This window comes from Rhipicephalus microplus, chromosome 2 (assembly GCF_043290135.1).
Source record: "Rhipicephalus microplus isolate Deutch F79 chromosome 2, USDA_Rmic, whole genome shotgun sequence".
Taxonomy (NCBI): domain Eukaryota; kingdom Metazoa; phylum Arthropoda; class Arachnida; order Ixodida; family Ixodidae; genus Rhipicephalus; species Rhipicephalus microplus.
This window is the reverse complement of record NC_134701.1, coordinates 226,190,538-226,201,915: the sequence shown is the minus strand read 5'-3', so window position 1 is coordinate 226,201,915 and position 11,378 is coordinate 226,190,538. Positions and strand designations below refer to the sequence as shown.

Sequence of the window (11,378 nt, the reverse complement as noted above, 5' to 3'; positions counted from 1 at the left end):
TAACCGACATAGTGCGTCTTTTTTTTTCTTTCTTTCAGTAAGAGCACTATACTGAGAAATGTATAATGACCTTATGCCTTTCTCACTGTAGCCGAAGAATAATGAGAAATTTTAAACATATATGTTGCGAAGTGCAGTGGTTAACAAACTAAATCGGAAGACGTGTTCGCTATCGCGTTCATAAGGAAATAGAATGCTTTTAATGAACTTTAATTTTGCGTACAATGCTGCCACATTACAATTGTCTTTTTTTTTCATATCTCCCGTTTCGAAGGCGTAAAGTTTTTTCGTGAAGTGCACTACCAGGTACGACATGATTCCAGGTCATGTCGTACCTGCAGTGCAGTACAGCATGAAGACGTACCAACTAGGTTCTGGTGCAGCCTTATTAGCGTAAATTATGTTCTGTATGGAATGGCTTCTAGCAGGATGGCGCAGGCAGGCATAACTACGAGCAAATGCATCAATTAAATATTGAGCTTTATTTATTTATTTATTTATTTATTTATTTATTTATTTATTTATTTATTTATTTATTCAGAAATACCCTGCTTTGGCAAAAGGCGTGTACACAAGGGAATTACAGCTTAGAAAAAAAAATAAATCTTTGTTATGACAGCACACTTGGTCAAAAGACAAATGATTCCACTCTACCAGAGGGTGAGGAAAAAGAATTATTATATAGGTTCGTTCTAGTTCGGTATTCTTTAATTTTAAAGGGATGATCGCATCTTTTGGGCAGATGATGCGGTGACTTAAAGTACTTGTCTTTGTTGATGCCAGTGTTTTTTTTTTTTTGGTATATCTGAAGTAACAATTTCAAGCGCAATTTTCTCCTGCGAGAAGACAGCGCTCCCATTCCAGCTTGTTTTTCATTTCAGTACAGCTGTCGCTTCGCTTATACCGCCTTAGAGCGAACCTTGCCCACACGCATATTCCAAAATCGGGCGAACATATTAAATATAAGCAGTATTTTTTTAAAGCAGCAGGTGCCTCACCATGGTGGTTTAGTGGCTAAGGTACTCGGCTGCTGACCCGCAGCTGAGCCTAGGGATCGAATCCCGGCTGTGGCGGCTGCATTTCCGATGGAGGTGGAAATGCTGTAGGCCCATGTGCTCAGATTTGGGTGCATGTTAAAGAAACCCAGGTGGTCCGAACTCCCGGAGCCTCTCCCCTATGGCGTCTCTCATAATCATATGGTGGTTTTGGAACGTTAAACATCTAATATTAATCAATTAATTAAAGCAGCAGGTGAGGATCTCATATTACACTGCATGAAATTTAGTGCTTTGGCGGCTTTCGCAACCAAAGCATGCACATGCGCATTCCAAGAACAGTCGCTCACAAAAGTTACACCCAGACGGATACCTTGGTTGCTGGTGAATGACGTCACCGTTCAGAAAATAACGAGTTTCATCCATTTGCTTTTTTTAGTAAAAGACACATGAACACATTTTTTAACGTTAAGTTGCATTTTTCACCTCTCGCACCATTTTATAATTTTGGTGACCTCAGCCTGCAATTCAATGTGGTCCTGTTACTTTTCTTTGTGTTTCTGTTTCTGTACACATTAACTTGCGACGATGTGGGGTTACAGGCTGTGGTCCAGCAATGTTAACATTTACCGGCAAACAGCTGTCTAAGTTTTTTTTTATTATTATTGGCATCCACCACAGATAGGCCGCAGCCTCCACGGAACATTTCCGGCTTCGAATACTTTTCATTTCTGCTGGCATATGACGGACGTGCGCTCGTATAACGAGAGCAGACACGCTGATAGTTGTTTTTAGGCAACTTTATAACCAACCCTCACCACCTTACTCCCCCCCCCCCCCAACCTTGAAAAAAACAACAACTAATGCTTCACGAAATCTACATAAAGTGTTCTGATAATTCAAATTTATTAATATGTGGGGTTTAACTTCTGCTAACTCAGCCCGTGGAACAAGTACACCAAGCGTGGCTCACGACTTTATTATTGGTAAGTGTGAACGAAAGCAGTAAATATGAAGGTCCAAAACACGTTCTTTCAGTCTGCTGCACTTCACGGTGGTCTAGTGGCTAAGGTACTCGGCTGCTGACACGCAGGTCGCGGGTTCGAATCCCGGCTGTGATGGCTGCATTTCCGACGGAGGCGGAAATGTTGTAGGCCCGTGTACTCAGATTTGGGTGCACGTTAAAGAACCCCAGGTGGTCGAAATTTCCGGAGCCCTCCACTACAGCGTCTCTCATAATCAAATGGTGGTTTTGGGACGTTAAACCCCACAAATCAATCAATCAATCTGCTGCACTTCGCCAGTATTAAACGAAAATAAAGTGAAAAAATAATTCGGCAGATCCCACGTACTTGGGAATCTACGATATGATAAGCATGTGGAGGGAAGGTGACCGTGTTGCAATTTTTTCATCAATTGATACGCCATGAAATGAGGCTAAATATATATAAAATGTTGCAGGCACATACATATGTTGATGAGTTGCTGATGTTTACGTAACAAATTGTTTGCATTTACGCAACGATACCACCTGGAACATGCCAACATGCGTAACACCAGAAGTTGATATGAAGCACTGATGCTCGCGAGGATGCTGGCCCCGGACAATGCTACATAAATCAATTTCAGGGCATGGTAACTAACCTCAATTGACGTTAACGCCACGTGACGACTATATCAAAGGGGTACATATGTAATGTCTATAAAATTGGGTAAACAGCACTGCAAGCACTATTGACGTTTCACGAATATTAGTGTCTATTTGAAAAGTAGTTCCGAGACCTGGCGTAGCTCCGTGGTAAAATGCTTCATTTCCGCGCAAAATGCTTGGGTTTGATTCCAGCTGGGGCCCGGACATTTATTGTTTGCATTCATCGGGTCAACCCTACCGATGTCGGGTATTTCTTAACGCTCGTGCGTTAAGATGACGCATGTGTGTTTTCGTCATTTGTGGGTAAATACTAAGTGTCAATCACCTATGGCACATACCTGCGTACCATCGGCACATATTCACCCGTGGGTATGTGCGACTGTCTGGCGGGAAGTTTTTGACGACGTATATACGCGATGGAATTGTGACATTATTCATGTTTTGACCAGCGCGTCATATTCGTCAATCCATCTTACCCTCCCATGCTCATTTTGGTTCACGCCAAGTTAAGGGCGTGACCACAAGAGCACCCAAACGTAAGCGGCTAGATATAGATAGATAGATAGATAGATAGATAGATAGATAGATAGATAGATAGATAGATAGATAGATAGATAGATAGATAGATAGATAGATAGATAGATAGATCATCATCATCAGCCTGGCTACGTCCACTGCAGGACGAAGGCCTCTCCCATGTTCCGCCAGTTAACCCGGTCCTGTGCTTGCTGCTGCCAATTTATACCCGCAAACTTCTTAATCTCATCTGCCCACCTAATCTTCTGTCTCCCCCTAACCCGCTTTCCTTCTCTGGGAATCCAGTCAGTTACCCTTAATGACCAGCGGTTATCCTGTCTACGCGCTACATGCCCTGCCCATGTCCATTTCTTCTTCTTGATTTCAGCTATGATATCCTTGACCCCCGTTTGTTCCCTAATCCATTCTGCTCTCTTTTTGTCTCTTAAGGTTACACCTACCATTTTTCTTTCCATTGCTCGCTGCATCGTCCTCAATTTAAGCTGAACCCTCTTTGTAAGTCTCCAGGTTTCTGCTCCGTAGCTAAGTACCGGCAAGATACAGCTGTTATATACCTTCCTCTTGAGGGATAGTGGCAATCTACCTGTCATAATTTGAGAGTGCTCGCCGAATGTGCTCCACCCCATTTTTATTCTTCTAGTTACTTCAATCTCGTGGTTCGGCTCTGCGGTTATTACCTGCCCTAAGTAGACATGGTCTTTTACAACTTCAAGTGCACTATTACCTATCTCGAAGCGCTGCTCCTTGCCGAGGTTGTTGTACATTACTTTCGTTTTCTGCAGATTAATTTTAAGACCCACCTTTCCGCTCTCCTTGTCTAACTCCGTAATCATAAGTTGCAATTCGTCCCCTGAGTTACTCAGCAATGCAATGTCATCGGCGCAGCGCAGGTTACCAAGGTATTCTCCATTGACTCTTATCCCTAACTGTTCCCATTCTAGGCTTCTGAAAACATCCTGTAAGCACGCGGTAAATAGCATTGGGGAAATTGTGTCCACCTGCCTTACACCCTTCTTGATTGGTATTCTGTTGCTTTCTTTATGAAGCACTATGGTAGCAGTTGATCCCCTGTAGATTTCTTCCAGAATATTTATATATACTTCATCTACGCCCTGATTCTGCAGTGTTTGCATGACGGCTGATATTTCTACTGAATCAAACGCCTTCTCGTAATCTATGAAGGCTATGTATAGTGGTGGTTATACTCTGAGCATTTCTCTATTACCTGATTGATAGTATGAATGTGGTCAATTGTTGAGTAGACTGTTCGAAATCCTGCTTGTTCCTTTGGTTGATTGAATTCTAATGTTTTCTTTACTCTGTTAGCAATTACCTTTGTAAATAACAATTACCTTTGTAAATACTACAGAGAGCAAGCTGATCGGCCTGTATTTCTTCAAGTCCTTGTCATCTCCTTTCTTATGTATTAAGATGATGTTAGCGTTCTTCCAAGACTCTGGTACTCTTCCCGTCAGGAGACACCTCGTAAACAGGGTGGCTAGTTTTTCTAACACAATCTGTCCTCCATCTTTCAGCAGATCTGATGTTACCTGATCCTCACCAGCAGCTTTGCCTCTTTGCATGCTCTCCAAAGCTTTTCTGACTTCTTCTATCATTACTGGTGGGGTGTAATCTGGGTTACTGCTAGTTCTTATAGTATTAAGGTCGTTGTTGTCTCGGCTACTGTACAGATCTCTGTAAAACTCCTCCGCTATTTTAACTATCCTATCCTTATTGGTAGTTATTTTGCCTTCTTTGTCCCTTAGTGCATACATCCGACTTCTGCCTATCCCAAGTTTCCTCTTCAATGCTTTGACACTTCCTCCGTTTTTCAGAGCGTGTTCAATTCTCTCCATGTTATACCTTCTTACATCGCATACCTTACGTCTATTAATCAACTTCGAAAGCTCTGCCAGTTCTATTTTGTCTGTTGTACTTGACACTTTCATGATTTGATGCTTCTTAATTAGGTTATTCGTTTCCTGGGAAAGCTTGCCAGTGTCCTGTCTTACTACCCTGCCTCTAACTTCCACTGCACACTCCGTAATGATACTCGTCAGATTATCATTCATTGTATCTACGCTAAGGTTGGTTTCCTCACTAAGAGCCGAGTACCTGTTCTGCAGCGACACTCTGAATTCCTGTACTTTCCCTCTCAGTGCTAGCTGATTGATTGACTTCTTGCGTATCAGTTTCTGTCGTTCCTTCTTCAAGTCTAGGCGAATTCGAGACCGTACCATTCTATGGTCACTGCATCGTACCTTGCCAATCACTTCTACATCCTGCACGATTCCAGGGTGTGCACTCATTATAAAGTCTATTTCGTTTTTATTTTCGCCATTAGGGCTCCTCCATGTCCACTTGCGGTTTTCCCGGTTTCGGTAGAAGGTATTCAAAATCCGTAAATTATTGCGTTCTGCGAATTCTACTAGTAGCTCTCCTCTGGCGTTTCTAGTACCGATGCCATAATCTCCTACTGCCTGGTCTCCAGCCTGCTTCTTCCCTACCTTTGCATTAAAGTCGCCCATCACTATAGTATACTGTGTTTTTACCTTACTCATTGCCGATTCCACGTCTTCAGAGAAGCTTTCAACTGAAGCGTCATCATGGCTGGATGTAGGCGCGTAAGCCTGTACTACCTTCATCTTGTATCTTTTATTCAGTTTAATTACGATACCTACCACCCTTTCATTAATGCTATAGTATTCCTCTATGTTGCCAGCTATGTTTCTGTGAATTAGGAACCCCACTCCCAGTTCTCTTCTGTCTGCCAAGCCCCTGTAGCAAAGGACGTGCTCATTCTGTAGCACCGTATAGGCCTCATCTGTCCTCCTAACCTCACTGAGCCCTATTATATCCCATTTAACACTCTCTAGCTCGTCGAATAGTACAGCTAGACTTCCCTCACTAGATAAGGTTCTAGCGTTAAACGTTGCCAAGTTCAGGTTCCAATGGCGGCCTGTCCGGATCCAGAGATTCTTAGCACCCTCTGCTGCGTTGCAGATCTGACCACAGCCGTGGTCAGTTGCTTCGCAGCTGCTGGGGACTGAGGGCTGTGAGTTATTTGACGTAAGCATGTGGGAGGTAGTGGCCAGATACTGCACCAGGGTGGCCAATCCTTCTGTGGTGAGGGAGTGTGTTCCCGACGGTGGTTGCCAGTGAGGCCGCACCCCAGGCCTCTTAATGCAGTTCCATCAACACGCGGGTTTTTTTTTTTTAATCCGGTTGGGAACTGCGTGGTACCGGGATTTGAACCACAGACCTCTTGCATGCGAGGCGGATGCTCTAACCACTACGCTATCGCCGCAGATAGATAGATAGATTCGTTCAAAGTCGGCAAAGTTCCCTAAGAAATGCTTCGCATCTGAAAACTCTTGCATGCAGGTGAACGACAAGGTCTTACACGGCGGAAATTTCTGTGGGATCCGTGTGTCGTACCATCGTGCTGCTGCTCATGATGCGTTTTGATGTGCTGTTGTCATTCTGCACACACGTCAACTTGGTCTGCCAAGCGTTGAAGAAGGAAGCACTGACCTTGGTTCCCCACTAAACACTGTGTGCTCAATTCTTCTATCGCGTGCGAAAAGATGCACGCACGGAAATGCGGTGAACGCCCGCTCGCGTGTCCCCGCACGACCACAACATGGACTTTTGCTATTATTTCTTTTAACGCGATAGTCGTTCTTGGGGACCTTCGGCGCAAAAATTTTGGTCTGTCTGCCTGTCTGTCTGTAAATTTGCGTCTATTTGTCCACTCTTAATCTTATTAGTACTTTAAACGGCACCAAAGTGACCAAACGATACTCCAAACGGCCGACTCCATCCGTAGCGCTCACCAATATTGCTCACTGTTCAGCGTTCATACTTGTGCGATTGGCAATTAAAAAGCAATTATTGCGCATATCTGAGACACCATAACAGCACGTCAATATTATGTATGTGTATTTTTTTTTTACTAGAACAGGTATACATAAGTAATTTTAAGAATCGTAGCCTTTATAACGCTGTGCTGGCCATGCAACGCTTGCACGAAACGGCAAGTGTTTCCAACGCTTTGCTAAGTTTAAGGTCTTTAGATGAAACCTAGATGAATCTTGTTTAATCTAGGGACCTTAGCTAAGACGGCCCCGCCGCGGTGGTCTAGTGGCTAAGGTACTCGGCTGCTGACCCGGAGGTCGCGGGTTCGATTCCCGGCTGCGGCGGCTGCATTTCCGATGGAGGCGGAAATGTTGTAGGTCCGTGTACTCAGATTTGGGTGCACGTTAAAGAACCCCAGGTGGTCAAAATTTCCGGAGCCCTCCACTACGGCGTCTCTCATAATCAAATAGTGGTTTTGGGACGTTAAACCCCACAAATCAATCAATCAAATCAATTAGCTAAGACGACACGGGGGTGGCACCTGTTCGTCGCATTGCGTTCTACGCCTTATCACCTCGGAGACGGGCGCGCACGACGCGTGCCCCGTATTCCAGGATAACTACCAGATAGCGCTCATGTCTCACGTGTGACGTGACTTGATGCACTCGTTCGCCTCCGCTGCACGCTCGAGGCACTCTAACGCAGCGCCTCCAGAACACCATTCACCGATTTGCTTGCGCAGAACATCGAATAAACGTTTTGTTCACTCTCTACAGACGCAAGACTATCGTCTTTCGACGACTTTTACTTTGTAACATGCAGATATGGGGCCAATTTTTCTATGTTAGTTCCACTCTGAGCGTGGCAGGACAGGGCAACAGCTAAAGCATTGATTAAGTGATATGTGGGGTTTGACGTCCCAAAACCACCATATGATAATGACAGACGCCGTAATGGAGGGTTCCGGAAATGTCGACCACCTGGGGTTCTTAACGTGCACCCAAATCTGAGCACACGGGCCTACCCCACAGCTAAAGCAGGAAAACTTTATTAAGCTGCGTTGATCTTTGGAAATGAGCGTTATGAATCTGCGATCTAGATGTCTCTCGAACGTCTGGTACAAATTCGTTGACTGTGTAAGACCACAGTTGAGTATTAACACAAGGTCCAAACAAACTAGCACTTCGAAATGTATACTCCTCGCACGTTGCAAGCGCGGATGCACGATTTTCCATAGGTTGGGTCACAACTATATGGAAAGCCGTGATAGCTCCTATTTTAAGTGTATAAATTAAATAATTAAGGAGTTAGAGGGGATAGACTACCACCACCCACTTTTATGAATCCTATACCATGCGTTTATCATTGACAACCTCACTAATACCATCTGATAACATTGATATACGACCACACTTAATAACATCCTCATAGACAGCACTGACTACTTATCCCATGGCGCGTACTTATAAGCAGCAGATAGGGCCGAAAATGAGCCCCTTTTACCCCTGTTAGCTCTTTGCTTTACTTCTTTATTTTCTTGCACGGAACTAAACTGGAAAGACGAACAGTGCTTGATCTGCGCTTGTACACCTTTCTTGTACGTCGTCCTAAAACGAGCGCTTTTTTTTTTTAGAAAGAGCGTACTCAAATACTTGCTCAAGAAAAAAAAATGAGCAGAACCGAATGTCAAGAAGGATACACCCTTTCGGGAATCGATGTACGGAGACACGTGGTCTCAAGATGTATGCATTATGAATCGCAAGCATCGACGATCTACGCCCTACACGCTCGTGTATACTTCCTGCTCGACACGCACGTGACGTCTTTTCCGCCATGCAATCGATGCATCGACTCCGTGCGATCTCAGTTCTACTACACGCGCTGAATGCAACAGCCCCGGCGTGTCCGGTCTCAGGCGAACTCGCCTTTTCACGGCAGAGCCACTTAGACGGCCTCGGTGCGCGGGAAGGATGCGACCTTGACCGCCAAATTACGCCGCACGCTCCCGCCAACCAACTGGCAGCGCCTCCTTCTTATGCGAGACCGGGTCATTACCTATTCTCTCGCGGAGCCGATGAGTTATGACTCGCACATTCCAGATTTTAATAGCGCCCAATGCCGGATTTGATTAGGCGTACGTAGACCGGACGGGGCAATGCCATAGATGAGCCCTCACTTCCCTTGAACGCCAGCCGGCCTGTTTCCGCTTAGGTAATCTAGTCTGTCTGTACGTGTACTGGTCTGGTAAGAGGAGAGCTATAGAACGTCCACTTTTCTCTATTTCTTTTCTCGTTTTTTTTTTCGTTAGGCAGCGTCAAAAAGGAGACGTAAGCGCACCGTGGTGCGTGTGTGTGTGTCTGTACCAGGCCGCCCTCCCCCAGAACTGGGTCAATGGTAAGAGCCGCCACGGGCTGGAATTTCTGGAGGAGCCAGTCTGCGGGTCGCTGCCGCACCGTGTAGAGTGGCGTGCATGAAGAAGCAGCAGTTACCGCTGCGGCGGTGGCCAGAGGAGGGGATGTGGGTCAGCCGTTCCCCGTGGATGCACCCGGCATCGCCTCCCGAGCCTCTCCTGACGACGACGCGACGACGCCCGGCCGCCGCCGCTTTGGTCGCCGTCGGGATTTAGCACCCTCCTCGCCCAGCCTGCCACCAGTTGCTGCTATACAGTGGTGCGACTGCTAACTCGCACCGCCGGATCGCGGTGGACAGTTTTTTTAAGCCTTCGATTTCGGTAGCGTGACAATCGACACCGCGGTGGTCAACCAGGACGTGTGACAACGGTGTAGTTCTTTTGTTGTCCAGAGGAGGCGCCGCGTGAAGCTGGCTCCTCCTCCTCGTCTACCTACGAAGCCACGAGAGTTTCTTTTGAAGCCGCAGGTGAGATGACCTTTTGCGAGACAGTTCTTTTTTTCCTCGTTGGCGGAGAGCTAAGGCTGCCCGGGCGACGCGCAGCAACTTTCACCCACAGACCGACTGTCTTCGCGTCGTCGGCTCTAAGGGTGCGATCGTGGGATAACTCGTGTCTCGTTTAGACTTCGTAGTGGTGACTCACTTCTGATTTCAGCAAAGGCAGAAGTGCATGCTTATGCATCATTCAATGCGCTACATTAGGACTGAGTCTTCGCTCGAGAAAGTTCATTGACGTGACTCTGGTCACATCACTCCCATGTCAAGTATTTGTATAGTTATATTTATTCCTGTACCTTTTCTAATGAGAGGTCTTCGCCAGAGTACAGTGTTGTCCACGAAGAACAGCACTGATACCATAAGAACCCGTTTTTTTTTAAAGCATATTCATTAAACTTAGAAAACTGAGCATGCTGGTTTCACGAGGCTATATATGACGCTCGGCACGGATCAAAACTGGTACTTCATTGCGTTTAGGAACTAAAGCATTGCCAGACGCAGAAGTTTGTTATGATAGATCTGTACAGCCTGGTGGCCGACAGCCCCCCTGACAGTTTTATTTTCTACGCCTCAAAAGGAACGATTTAAGGGTTTTTAACGGCATAGCGTTTCACTTGCTTTCCAAAGTGCATATCGAAGTCGCGAGGCTTACATGTATGGAGACATTTTTCTCTCATGTTGTGCTTTGCTACTTTTAGCGTTGAATAGTAGATTTATTTGACCTACATTGGAGGGTTGATATTATTATTGTACAGTTTGTTTTGTTGTGTTTTTTTCTAAGATAGAGAGAGAATTTATATACAGAAGAGCAGAGGTGTCGGTCTGTCTGAACTACAGTTTGTTCTGGCCTGCTACTCTACCCTGGGGAGGAGGTACAGGGGAGAGAAAGTGTGATGAATGACTATGGTAAAGAAGGTAGATGATAATATAGCCCTGTTACGCTAGGGCAAATCTGAAGACGTGCATCAAGTCGTGTGGCTTGTAAGAATGCTACAACGTCTCCTATATAGCCACATCTGTGCTACTGATGTCAGGTCAAGAACCTAGCACTATCTCATTCCACTAATAGTCAACTAATAGATCGTCCAGTCAAAGAGATCAATTTGTGTCGTTCAGTTGCCTAGGCTGTACAGGCGCAAAATATATGTTCGAGTGTTTTTGGCAGCTGACAATGGCCACAGTCGGGACCTGTGTCACTGAAGCCGATCAAGTGTGCATTACGTCTTATGTATGCCATACCGAGACGAATGCGATAAATCATGCATGTAACCCTTTCATATATAGGTCGGGCAACTCACTCATGAGTTAAACCACTTGGACTCACTCAGGTTCAGCTCGAGCCGTGAGCCTGAGTCTGAGCCCGAGCGAGTCAAGTTGCTAAAAAAATTTCGTGAAAAAGTCTTGGACGAAAGCGCCGTGCTCAGCCAAGA

General features: G+C 45.5%; 1 non-coding gene across 1 annotated transcript; it reads left to right on the top strand.

The window, feature by feature from the left end:
* The first annotated feature begins 7,312 nt into the window (after window positions 1–7,312).
* Window positions 7,313–7,385, top strand: TRNAS-GCU (transfer RNA serine (anticodon GCU)). Its single transcript has one exon. It is a non-coding gene; the product is annotated as a tRNA-Ser (tRNA).
* Window positions 7,386–11,378: the final 3,993 nt, after the last annotated feature.